This window comes from Symphalangus syndactylus, chromosome 21 (genome assembly GCF_028878055.3).
Source record: "Symphalangus syndactylus isolate Jambi chromosome 21, NHGRI_mSymSyn1-v2.1_pri, whole genome shotgun sequence".
NCBI classification, from domain to species: Eukaryota; Metazoa; Chordata; class Mammalia; order Primates; family Hylobatidae; genus Symphalangus; species Symphalangus syndactylus.
The window spans coordinates 72,354,190-72,367,689 of record NC_072443.2 but is presented as its reverse complement, the minus strand read 5'-3'; the positions used below and the strand labels follow the sequence as shown (position 1 = coordinate 72,367,689).

The 13,500-nt window shown below is 41.4% G+C and overlaps 1 protein-coding gene across 1 annotated transcript in view; it reads right to left on the bottom strand.

Moving 5' to 3' along the window:
- Positions 1 to 13,500, bottom strand: part of FOXP1 (forkhead box P1) — a 439,375-nt gene that overhangs the window by 397,702 nt on the left and 28,173 nt on the right. Inside the window, exon 2 of the mRNA XM_063630740.1 lies at positions 9,491 to 9,585. The gene's annotated coding sequence lies outside the window, so the exon portion shown is untranslated. The remainder of the gene's footprint in view (positions 1 to 9,490; positions 9,586 to 13,500) is intronic.

Here is a 13,500-nt window from a genome sequence, read left to right as displayed (position 1 = left end):
AAATAAAAAAATTCATTCCATCCAGGGCACATGGAAAAACATTTATATCAACTAGCTAAATGGACATAACTAAATTTTAAGCCTTTGACAACCAATGAGGTATAAAAATCATAGATACCCATTGATAACAGGTAATATCGACGGAGGGCTTACTAGGTGATAGAACCATATTTGGTGTTTCACATGCTCCAAATGTTTATTCTCTATATCCCTAACCCTTCGGGAGGTACTATTTTTATCCTCAGGTACCAGATGAGAAAACTGAGGTTCAAAATATTCCTTTGCCCCCAAGAATGTATGAATAAACAAATAATATCCGATCATTTCAAAATTATTAGGAAAGTGATTGTTAAAATTCTATAATTTAACTCACTGAAGTTTTTCCCAAGAAGGTTTCATCCATTCACTTATTATGCATTTATTAAGAAACAGGAGATGGAGGTGACTTGGAAGATGTCAGAAGGCTCACCTGTACAAAAATGTTTCATCATCAGGATATTATTCCCACCACTTATATTCTTTAGGTGACCTAAAAGACATATGCATTTTGACTGGGCTAAGCTACTTTATAAGCCAATCTTCCTGGGTCATTCAAAAGCAAGTCTGAATGTTAATATAGAGTTTAATCCTACTAAGTCCACCAAAAAGACCATCTTTCCCTTGGCTACTTGGCCACTCCTATTGATCCTCTGAGGCATCATTCCTGCTATGAGGCCCTCCAATCTCCCTTCTCCAATCCCCTCCCCAATCAAAATGCACAATACATCAGTATTCTTGTAGCTTCTCTATCACCATATTAAAACTGACTCTTCTGTCTACCTTGCACATGTAAGTTGTTAAAATCAAGCACCTTGCCTTAGGACCACAAACTGTGGCAGATGGTAGGTGGATGGTTGGAGAGAAGAATGAATAGAAGGCAGGCAGGCGATGAATGAACTCTAGACTCCTCGAGGACAGAGGCATGGTAGCATTTCTGAGGCACAGCCCACTCTCAAGGTAGTAAATGTCATTGAAGATGTCAAGCATTAGGCAGACAACTTTCTGGGAAAACTCCCATAGATGACATCCAGTTGTGGGTTAGCTGAACCATATGATATTTAGAAGTTCCTTCCACCCTGCAATTCTACGTATTTGCTGTGTATCAAAGTACAGTACCCGATGTAGTACATAAACATAGTTCACTTTCCCAGAATTCTGTCCCCTTCTTCTGAAACCAGCACTCTTTTCACCTACTTCCCATTGTTTTGTGGAGGTCCAGGGCCATCCATGCCTTTAGAGACGGACACATGACCCATCCTAGGCCAAGCAGGACCTCCCACCTCCCCCAACTCACTCCTGCTCCAGCTCCAGTGAGTGTTTCAGCAAAAGTCATGTGGCACACACCAGACCAATCACAGAAGCAGGAAGATCCAGATTCCGTGACAGCTGCTAGAACTCTTAAGAAACGATCTTTTCTGCTGGAGTTGCTACAAAAACAAACTCATGAAAGGTTATCCTGCCACAACCAGGGAATCGCCTCCGTGAATGAATCCAACAGGGAGCACAGCACAGCCAGGAGACTGCCACCAAGACTTAATGGCATGATCGGAACCTCCTGCTCCAGATTTCCCTGGAGCTAGTTCCACAATCCGACTTTTCAACATTATGAGCCAATTAACTCCCCTTTATGACTAAGCTGGTCACTCAGAACCAAAAAGACCTAAAATATAGTGAGCTCAGTATTTTAAGGCACCAACACTTTAGAAGTGGGCTGTCTGCTCTTTGTGTTAACAAGGCAATATGAACACTTCAAACCTTTTAAGTCAAAATTGCTTATTTGTGGTCTCTTGAAACTGGCGTTTATACATTTCTTCAAGCCTAATATTTTACTAATATTTGAAGGTCAAAGTCCTTGGCATACAGCTTATAAACCTATAATTCTACTGACTAAGTAACCAAAGGTCTTCTACTCTGTTAGCCAATGTTACCTTTCAGTACCCCAGATTCACCCTGGTAAATAAAAAGCCTTCCAGGTGAATGTTTTCAAGAACTAAAAGAACATTCTGAACCTGCTTGCTGGGAAAATGCCCAGGTGCAGGACCGAAGCTTTGGGAGAGAGACCCTCTCGCTTTCACACAGGTGATTGAGCAGAACAAATCAATTATTAGGTGGTCGGAGGCTAATATGAAGTAAAATGAGGGCTACAGAGATGAGGTTAATTAGAAAAATGTCCCAGAGAAAAATGACTCAAAGATCTAGAGAAAATGTCTTAACAGGCACATCCAACTGGAGATAGAAGAATGGCAATTAAGTGGTTGTCCTTGCTCCTAATCAAATTGGGACACATTTTTATTTCCCATAGCTCTTGTGTTAACAAAAAGAAAGCATTTGAAGAAGTCTAGTAAGATCAAGCAGGGCCTATTAGATAGCATTGAGGTATAACAGCTCCACATGCAGTCCTAGAGTGAAAAATTTATGTGAAAACAAATTAATGCCTGCAAGTCAATACCCCAAGAATATGTGTGCATGAGGAAGACCGCATGGCACAGTGATTAAGAACCAGGGTACGACCGGGTGTGGTCACTCATGCCTGTAATCTCAGCACTTTGGGAGGCTGAAGTGGGTGGATCACCTGAGGTCAGGAGTTCAAGACGAGCCTGGCCAACATGGCAAAATCCTGTCTCTACCAAAAATACAAAAATTAGCCAGGCATGGTGGCATGCATCTGTAGTCCCAGCTACTTGGAAGGCTGAGGCAGGAGAATCGCTGGAACCAGGGAGGTGGAGGTTGCAGTGAGCTGAGATTGCACCACTGCACTCCAACTTCAACCTGGGCGACAGAGCGAGACTCTATCTCAAAAAAAAAAAAAAAAAAAAAACACAACAGGGTACGACGGGAAGGAATTTCTAGGTCCAAATCCTAGCTTTGCTCCATATAAGCAGAGGGTTCTGGGTGAGTCATTTAACTCACTATTCTTCAGCTTCCTCACCTGTAAAATGAATTTTTAGAATGATGATTACTTCACAGAGTTACTGTGAGTTAATAAATATCAAAGGCTTAGAATCATGTCTGGCACACCGACAGTAAAGGTAGCTATTATAGGGTAGACCTTTCAAAAGCTAGAGTGTTTCTCTTAAACAACTGCTGTTTATTGAGATTTTTCAGGATTAGATTTTTCATGAGTTTAGAAAATTCTACTTCCACCTCTCCCTACTTTTTAAGCATGCAGAATATTGGTGATAGCATGAAATGCAAGTTATTCTAAGTACGTACGTATAGACAAACCTAAGAAGGTCTAAGCACCAATTATTCTAGGAGTAGAATCCCAAAGAAACCGCCATGTTTAGGAAGTGAGTCAGGAGTGGGAGACTATTTTGTGTCACCATTAATGACTGGGGAAAGATGTGGACAAAGACAGGACACAGGCTCTCCTGGTTGGAATACCCAGGGCAAAACCTTTACTGATCCCCTGCGAAAGCTGGCATTGAGAAATTCAGCCCTAGAGCATCTTAACCAGAGTCACCTGGCACTGAGAGACTGCTGAACCAAACTGGACTCAGACGATGCAGCAAAATTTCAAAACATTACAGTAAAAACCCTCAGAAAGCTCCTAATCTTCCCCGCTGCTCCTCAGGCACCAGGGTATTGAGAAAAGGGCAGCACAAGGGCTGATCCAGGCCCTCAAGCATCCCACGTAAACTGCCTGATCAAGTATCATATTACATGGATCTGTTTCCCCTTTCATGAATTATTATTTTAGTTTCTGAAGTGATATTTGGAGACAGGGGTGTTATATATTTTTAGAGATGCAAAAAATCTGGGTGTTAGCCACTCTGAGGGTTATCATGAGTCTAACCAATGTTTTTTTTTTTTTCTGATTTATTCACTTACTTTGACTGAAACTTACTGGATTTCATCTTTTCCCTTCCTAAAAGGATATTAGTAACCACGTTTGAGGCCTTTTTAAACTATATTTTAATCATGTCCTTTTATTGTTAGGTTGCAAGAGTACAAGTTATGAATTAATAAAAGAAATGGCTATTTGAATTTCCTAGATAACCCTAGTTACTCCATAAGTCGTGTAAGTATATGATTTCATAGATTTCATTCTTTTCCACCAGAAAGTCATGTGATACAGAGTGAGACAGGTCCCTCTTTCTGCTTCAGCTTTTACATAAAAAATTCACGATGAACAACAAATGTCAACCACTGACATGGTGGAACAATATAGCAAAAATAATAGATCATCTTCTTCAAGCAGGTGGAAGAAATCAGTGTTAACAATGAAAGACATTTACATCTAACTCCTTTCAGACTATATAGACTTTGGTTTTCTATCAAAAGAGAAGTTATGTGAATTTTCAGGAAAGATACATCAAGTATATATTTTTTTAAAAAAGAGAAGAGAATTAGGCTGGGCGTGGTGGCTCACACCTGTAATCCCCGTACTTTGGGAGGCCGAGATGGGCAGATCACAAGGTCAGGAGTTCAAAACCAGCCTGGCCAGCAAGGTGAATCCCCGTCTCTATTAAAAAAAAAAAAAAAATACTAGGGAGGCTGAGGCAGGAGAATCACTTGAACCCAGGAGCGGAGGTTATGGTGAGCTGAGATCGCGCCACTGTGCTCCAGCCTGGGTGATGGAGCGAGACTCCATCTCCAGAAAAGAAAAAGAGAGAGAGAAGAAAATTTACAGGAAATTTAATATGCCCTCTATTGCAAGGCAGGAGATCAAATCAGCTCTGATTAACTTAAAGGCAAAACATATCCCCAGCAAGAAGGCGTACAGACACTGCAGCACCCCAAACTCTCAATTTCCATGGTTTTCTGGATGTGGGTCAGGCTCCAGACACTGAGCCATTGCAACACTTGAGGTTTCTAGCATGTGTTACCTGAGACAGGTCATGAGCATCCAACAGTCAACGCGTCAACAACAAATATAAAACAGACTATCTCACCGCTTGCTTATTTTGTACTTTTTGAAGTTAATTCAGCAGATGAAACACGAGCAACTATAATCGGGAATCAAGGTTCTTTGCCATCTTTGCCACCTCTAAAATGAACATCACAAGAAAGTACAAGATGAGTTTTATCAGTGGAGGTCCCCAAAGCCTTTGCTGACACCCTTAAATCAACAGCACTGTTATTCCGTTCTAGACATTGTGCAAAGTGCTTTATACGTACCATCTAATTTAAGCCGTGCAATAGCTCAGTGGCAAGGTAATGCTATTACCCCTGCCCCAGGGAAGTAAACTGAGTCTTAGAGACAGAAAATAATTTGTCCAAAAACCCACTGAATGAGAGTGTTGGGGTTTGAGCTTGGATCCCAACGTCCTTAATCAATTTGAACCACCCACAATATCCTTCAGGCTCAAATGGCAAATGATTCTGTCTTCACGGGGAAGATAATGTATAACACCTTCTGGATAGGACACGCAGAGTATGCAGTACGTAGTGGGAACTTCCAGAGAAAACCCAAGGGCAGTATTCTATTCCCACAATAAAGGTGATATGTGTAGCTTTGTTCCTTCTCTTTCTCCCTCAACCAGATACAGTCCTCTTAGGTGCCAGAAAAACACAGAAATTCATAGGGAAATCCCCAGACTCTGACTGATTCAACAAATACTGACTGCATGCAGACCTACCATATGTTAGGCACTGCTAGCCATGGAGAAGCCACACTAAATAAGACCTACTTCTTGCTTATTACCTGATAAACAGGTGAATTCATGAAGGGACAGGGCTGTAACACATGGAACAAACAAGAGGTTTGTGTCAAGAAAAATATAAAGGGGATGTCCCCTTTCACGTAGGTAGTCAGCAAAGGCATGTTCAAGGGGTTGATTTTTGAACTGAACACTAAGGGATGAGAAGGAGTGACTCCTGGGAGGCACAGAAGGTATCCCGTAGTTCAGAGGCAAGGGAGTTTTTATGACGTCTGAGAAGAGTAACGGGGTTTAAATAAAATATTGGAAACCACACGGCAAAAGCTCAAAGTTCCCAAGAGTCTTTTGAACACACAAGATCTTCAAGCCACTATCTCCACACAGTGAACATGATGGAAGCAAAACCTACGTCAGGCAGACCCCTGAGAAGTACTACTATAGGCTGGGGTCTGTTGCCCCAAAACCATCAATTCTGTGATATGGTGTCAATGTTAATGAATTATCACTGCAGGTTTGTTATTATAGGCGGTGTGACTCTTACCCGTCTCACCTAGCAGGGCTCAAAAACTCAAGAGACAGTCAGGGTCACGTGGTTGGCACTGTTTTTCAATCTGGGTACAAGTCACCAACTGGCTCATCCATGAGTACTGCTGACATTCTTTGCCACGGACCTGTGGCAGCTTCTGTGTGCAGATGACACAGTTCTTTGAGGGCCATTCCCAAGAAGATCTGTGGGGGACTAGGACCTGCTTTGCCGAGTCAGCACAGAGGCAGGGTTGGGGGATGAGGTGGCAGAAGATCAACATCATGTAATATCAGCCTGCACGAGCGAAACCCTACAGTTTCAGATTATCATCAGCAATACCAACTTGAAAGCAGTTAGTGAATTCTGCTTGCGAGGCAGGCCCATTGTCTGACTAAGTAAAAAAAAAAAAAAAAGGAATAAAAAAAGAACTGCATGCTTCTCAGGGGAAATTCTCAAAACAGGATCCAGAGACCTAAGCTCTGCTAACAGGGCTACAGCAGCTGTATACATAGCTGCATGTGTCCTTGAAGATGGACAAGCTCCCAAGGCTCTACTTGCATTTACAAGGGAATACCAGGTGAGGAGCAATGGACTGCGAAACATGCGTCATCTATCAGTAAAACAACGACCAGTGAACCAGCAACAGGATGGTACAAGCTTGTCAGAGACAGAGATTTCCACTGTATCACCTGGGGTGCCTAGTACAATGCTGGCATTTATGGTGTACCAGGATCCGTGCTAAGCTCTTTACAAGCATCACCTCTCTAACTCTTCATAGTGGGCTGGCTTCTATTTTTATCCCCTTTTCCAGATAAGGAGGCCATGGCACAGAAAGGTTAAGTAACTTGCCTAGGGTTGTTCAGCCAGGAAGTGGAAAAGGTGGAATCTGAATCTAAGCCAGTCTAACTTCAAAGCAGACACTCTTAACCATGCTGCTATCCTGTAACCACAGCAGGCATCCAAGGAGTGTCTGCGAATGCATCCATTACCCTAAGTTTTACGACTACTCGTCACAGGTCAGTATAGGCAGAGAATATATTATTAATACAAAGCATAGGGAAGTCTCATTCTATTCATTTTATGGGATAAAAAGTTTCACAAGAATCATGTACAGGCCAATTTGGGACAGAAAATTTGGACAGGAGTGGCTTACTTGTCCCGTGCACCCCACTCCCACGGTAAGCTTTCAGCAGAGATACAGGGAGCAACAAATCACAGAAATGTGGGGTGGAGAGTTCTGTCCTGTCCTTGAGTCTACATAAGAACAGAGGGACAGTGCAAAGCTGTCAGCAATGTCCCCTGCCCATATAGGGGGAACAGAATTGGGTGTGAGTGCGGGCTGCTAAGACCTCATGCTAGTACTCAAGCCTTAATGAAATCTTACATCCACAGGAAGGAAAACCCACTAGACTAGCATATTCGAGAGTTTAAATTTTGCTTTATATCTCTCTTCATAAAGAAATGTATTTCTCAGATTTGCCATGGCACTTTCAGTAAGAATATTATGGTCTTAAAATATTTACTGAGCTGTATCTCTGCTGAGAATTAAACAGGCTAAAATTCTAACATGTAAAATTCAAACAAGGCACAGTCAACAGAAGGCATTCATTGAAAATAAATAAAAATTAAACATGTAAGCAAAATTGACAGCATCATTTCGTATAAGTAACCATAATGGTTGCTCAGTAAGCATTCACCTTTTGTTAGTACTAGAACCCAGAATTTACCTGGGATATCAGATTGTTCAAGTATACAGATGCATTTCCCAGATACCCTTATAGTTAGGGGTGGCTAATAGGACGTAAGCAGGCATCACTGGATAAGGCTACGGGGAAAGTGCTTTAAAAAGGCCTGCCTCAGCTAGGAAAACTACTTTTTGTCTGGGATGTAGAGGCAATGGCCTGAGAGCCAGCAGCCACCATGTGACCTTGAAGATGAAGGAACACACTTGAATAAGCAGAATAGAAAGATAGAAGACACAAACTGCTCTTCCCAGATATTTTTACAACAGAATACTTAAATAATTTTTTACACTTATATCTCTCTTACTAGAAAACAATTCTTAACTAATATAATGATATGAAAACATATCTAAAGATGACACTACAATTTTCTCTGAGGGGAAAAAAAAAACTAGAAAATTCATGAATTGGGATTCTGATTAACCCTCTATTCCCAAAGCTGTTTGTTTAAGTATGACTTGCCTTCTTAATTAGTATTGCTAGCCCAGGGAAGCATATTTGTTGAGCCTGTCTCTCTGTTTTGACATGCAAGACTTGTGAAATTCAAACATACTTGTAGGCATCCAAAGCATTATTATTTATTAAGGCGTATATTAAAGGTGAGATCTTACAGCACTCTCAGATTCTGATGATTAAAGGAAATTTAATCGTTCTTCATTGGCATTTGATCTTTAGCCTACCATAATCTACCCGCATATCCCTTCATCCATATTTGATACTAAAAAAAAAAAAGACATTTCAACAGCTTGTCCATCAACTGTAAAATAGAAGGAACGTACAGACAAACCACATTACTCAGAAAATAAGAGAGCTTTCCCCCACACTCATTTCGCTCACGAAAGCCCAATGTGATTAAAAAGGTGAAGAAGTCACACTCCACAAGGTGAACCAGAATGACTGTAGAGCCAATCATCACATTCGTAAGGAGTTTCGAACTTTTCAAAGTGCTTTCACATGCATTATATCTTGTTTCATCCTTACAATACCATCTTTCAAGGTAGCAAGGGCAGGTATATATTTTTTATTCCTGTTTCTCGCAGATAAATGGTTTGCTCAAGGTCAGACGGAGTGGTACCCAGCGAGGTGTCAGGTTTACAGGTCAAATGTCCGTTTTTGATGCATCCGATCAAGGGACAGCCTACTATGGTCTTCAGGCCAAATATGGCTTACTGTCTGTTTTTGTAAATAAAGTCTCACTGGAGCACAGTGACACCCATTTCCTTGTATATTATCTATGGCTGCTTTTGTGCTCTAAAGGCAGAGATGACTAGCTGCAAAAGAGACTGTATGGCTCATGAGGATGACAATATTTCCTATCTGGTCCCTTACAAAGTTTACCAACCCCTGCATTAGGTCACCTTCCCACAAATATGATCCACGTTATGAACCCTATTCTTGAAAACCATAAAGCTATCATGGGGGGTAGCAGCATTCAAATGCCTGCTAGCTTCAGAATCAGGGCCTGATAATTAGAAAGGCCATTATCTTCTGCAGGATTACTATATAGACCACTGAGTCCCCCGCAAAGGTAGATGGCAATTTTTAGGTGGTATACAGCATCAGTGGTGTCTGTCACTTACCCTGAAATTTTAACGTGTCTCACAGCCATAAAAAGCCTGGGGTCATGGGGAGGGGGCATGCATAATGCCACAGGACTGCAACACACAGAGGGAAGCTGAAAGCAAAAAGAAAAGAAGAGATTAAGTGAAGGGGCAAATGGTGATGCTTCAAAAGCAACACAGAGACGTGAGCCTTTGGTATCCCTCATTTACATGCCACATTTACCTTCAGTATTTAACCATGTATCTAAGCATCTATTTTATCCTTTGCCTTCTAGAATCAGCATTCGACCTAGCTCACAACCTGAATTACAGGAGGAGGACGCAAAATGTTATGTAGGTGAGTAAAACTGTCACTCTTGAAGGCACTGACATGCACTTAGGAAGTTAAGTTCCTTTACCTTCCATACCATAATTTCTATTTCTTTTCTTTTTTCTGAGGCAGGGTCTCGCTCTGCCACCCAGGCTGGAGTGCAGTGGCACATTCAGGGCTCATTGCAGCCTCAACTTCCCAGACTCAAGCGTTCCCAAGTACCTTGAACTATAGGCGTGCACCACCATGCCCGAATAATTTTAGAATTTTAGTAGACAGGCTAAATTTTAGTAGGCCAGCTGTTCTCAAACTCCTGAGCTCAAGTGATACTCCTGCCTCAGCCTACAAAGTGTTGCAATCACAGGTGTGTGCCACTCCCAGCAATAATTTTCTCAGCTCACTGCAACCTCTGCCTCCCAGGTTCAAGTGATTCTCCTGCCGCAGCCTCCCGAGTAGCTGGGATTACAGGTGTCCGCCACCATGTCTGGCTAATTTTTGTATTTTTAGTAGAGACAAGGTTTCACCATGTTGGCCAGGCTGGTCTCAAACTCCTGACCTCAAATGATCCACCCGCCTCGGCCTCCCAAAGTGCTGGGATTACAGGCATGAGCCACCGTGCTTGGCTTATAATTTCTTATTTCTCAAGATAAATTCTCATAATTACAGTGCTAATACATCCTGAGAAATAAGAAAAAGAAGATCCATAGGTCCAAATGATAATTTTGCCATGAGTTTTGATCTTTTAGCCTGTCTCTTGCGCCCAGTAGAAGAGACAGGAGGAAGTAAGTATATACGTGGACACAGGCGCCCTACTAGCAAAACATAAAAGCTCTCTCCTGTCAGCCAAACAGAAAATCTTACTTGCCACAGTTAGCAACTCTTTTCTTTTCAGTTGCATTTCAAATGCAGAAGGAGACTGTGACACACCTTCTCATGGAAACAGTCACTCTGTTCATGTGCTGAGACTGCAAAGCTTTCATCGTTTGGTTAGGTTATTAGTAGAATATTTACCAAATCCAATTCCAAGTAAGTTGAAGTTGCTGACAGATAAGTCAACTCATCCTCAAGCACTTTCAGAAAGTTTTTGCGAATAGCTGTCGGTAGCAAGGTTTCACATGCCAGGTCTTTTCTGCATAGATCCTTGAGATAATAATGCCATCTATATGGCCCTCAAGATTAAATAAAGGACTCTCACTAATACAGGAAAAAAAAATGGAACTACAGAATGAGTAGAAAGCCTGAGCTTTCGGGGCACGTACATGTATGTCTGTGTGCAGTGTTCTCTTTCAATAGTAAATTCAAGCAATACTTTGTGAATTTACATGTTTTTAACCTACTCAGATGGAGAAGTTGAAACTAAAAAGGAGATGCATGAAGTTTTATGATTTGAATAGTCACCTGTCTCCGGAAACTATGTGGGTTGTCTGCCTACCAGAACTCAGAAGAGAGTTAAGAGATGGTGTTCCCAGTGGGTGTCTCTTCTAGATATGAGATAAACTCAGGCCAGATTTGTCCACACTATGTTTTCTAGGTATCTGGTGTCTACTGTGCATAAACTATTTGCCAAATGTATCATGACTTTTGAATCTTCGTTCTTATATGAGTTTAATGTGCTGTGTGGGCATTTTCCCTCTGGAGCAAGGGAGCTTAAGAGTATGATAAGAATGCATCAAAAATGTTTTTAAGATAATTTCAGTTGGTAAAGGTTGTAATCATTTAAACTTAACTGGTGAACTCATTAATGAGCAACTGCCACTAAAAGAAAGACGACCATTGTCATTGACTTATCAGAGCAATGAGATAATGAAGTTAATTATATTGTTTCCAATGGATTTACACTGGCTGCCTTTTAGATTCTACATTTCCAAACATTTGATCTGACACCCCATGTGTTTGGTCTCTTAACAAAAAACTATGAGCTGTGGACTCCTCAAGGAAAAGTCGGCAGATCACGGCCTCACGTCAGGGCAATGCAATTGGAAAACTTTTCTCCCCTTTATTATCTACTTGTAAAATGTTATAAGCCTGTAAACTAGTTAATTTATGAGCCGTGTTAATAATTTGCTCACACTCGATCGCAGGTTTGGCAAACACAGTTTCCAAGGGATGTGGGAGGATAATTTGTAGGTCCGGCTTCTCTCCTAAGGGGACACTAACTAATTTGACACAGTAACATGACATTGATGGCGGGGCACACTAATGACCATTCTCCAAGACAGGGCTGTCAGCCTGTCGTTTCAGTGAGAAGCCGGTCTGCTTTCACGGCTGCTCAGGACTGGATGCTCAACTAATTATTCAGACAGCGACATTAATGAGAGCCCTCATGTTTATTTTCAACATACTAACCAGCGCTTAGCTTCCATTTGTCTGATATGGTCACTGATTAAAATGTGTTTCATGAATAGTAAATTTGAACTCTAAGATAACAAAGGAGCAAGGGAGAAAAATAAGGAACAGCTGACTGGAAAACCAACCTCGTCCACGCAACTTGTTTTCTGCCTCATATATCGTCAAGGACAAAGTGACAGGTAGTGGGAAATGTCATGGAGAACCAAGAAAAGTGAGAGGAGTATTTTTAATTACACATGTCTGTGGACAAGTCTGACTTTTGACTAAGGCCCCTGGATCACAATATGGCCAAGAGCAGCTTCCATCTCAAACGAACTTCACTAACTGTATGATACTGAATGAAAATTTGTGTTTTATTGTTTATTCATTTATTTATTTATTTTTGAGATGGAGTCTTGCTCTGTCGCCAGGCTGGAGTGCAATGGTGTGATATCAGCTCACTGCAACCTCAACCTCCTGGGTTCAAGCGATTCTCCTGCCTCAGCCTTCCGAGCACCTGGGACTACAGGTGCCACCGCAATGACCAGCTAATTTTTTGTATTTTTAGTAGAGGCAGGGTTTCGCCGTGTTAGCCAGGATGGTCTCGATCTCCTGACCTTGTGATCCACCTGCCTCAGCCTCCCAAAGTGCCAGGATTACAGGTGTGAGCCACCGCACCCAGCCCTATTATTTACTTTTTTGAGACAGGGTCTCACTCTGTTGCTCAGGCTGCAGAGCAGTGGCATGATCTCTGCTCTTTGCAGCCTCAATCTCCCAGGCTCAAGCCATCCTCCCACCTCAGCCTCCCAAGTAGCTGAGACTACAGGCAGGTGTCACTATGTCTGGCTACTTTTTGTATTTTTTGTAGAGACAGTGCCTCACTGTGCTGCCCAGGCTAGTCTGAAACTCCTGGCCTCAAGCAATCTGCCTGCCTTTGTCTCCCAAAGTGCTGGGACTACAGGCATAAGCCACCATGCCCAGCCTGAATGAAGATATTTAAAGTTAGTATTTTCCAGGAAATGACCAAAATTTGCTTATGTGGGTTTTTTGAACCTTACAAAAGTTTCATCTTTGATTAGTCTATAATATGATCTTCACAAACATTAATAAATGCTGTTGTATTTTTTCCAAATCTACTGTAAAACTATACTGCCGAGGGTGTTTTAAAAAGTGTTTTTTAATATCCTCTTTTATGTCTTGTTTCTAGTCTACTAAACCTTGTAATCAAGTTCTTTGTACTGTAAATTAAATTTCTATTTTGGTATGATAAATTTTGTCCTTCATTTTAGGGTGATTAGAATCCTAAAATATTCATATAATCATGATTTAAAATGAATAACTTTCAAAAAAAAGGTGTGCTTAGATCTACTAAAGGTGTTAAAAAATTGAA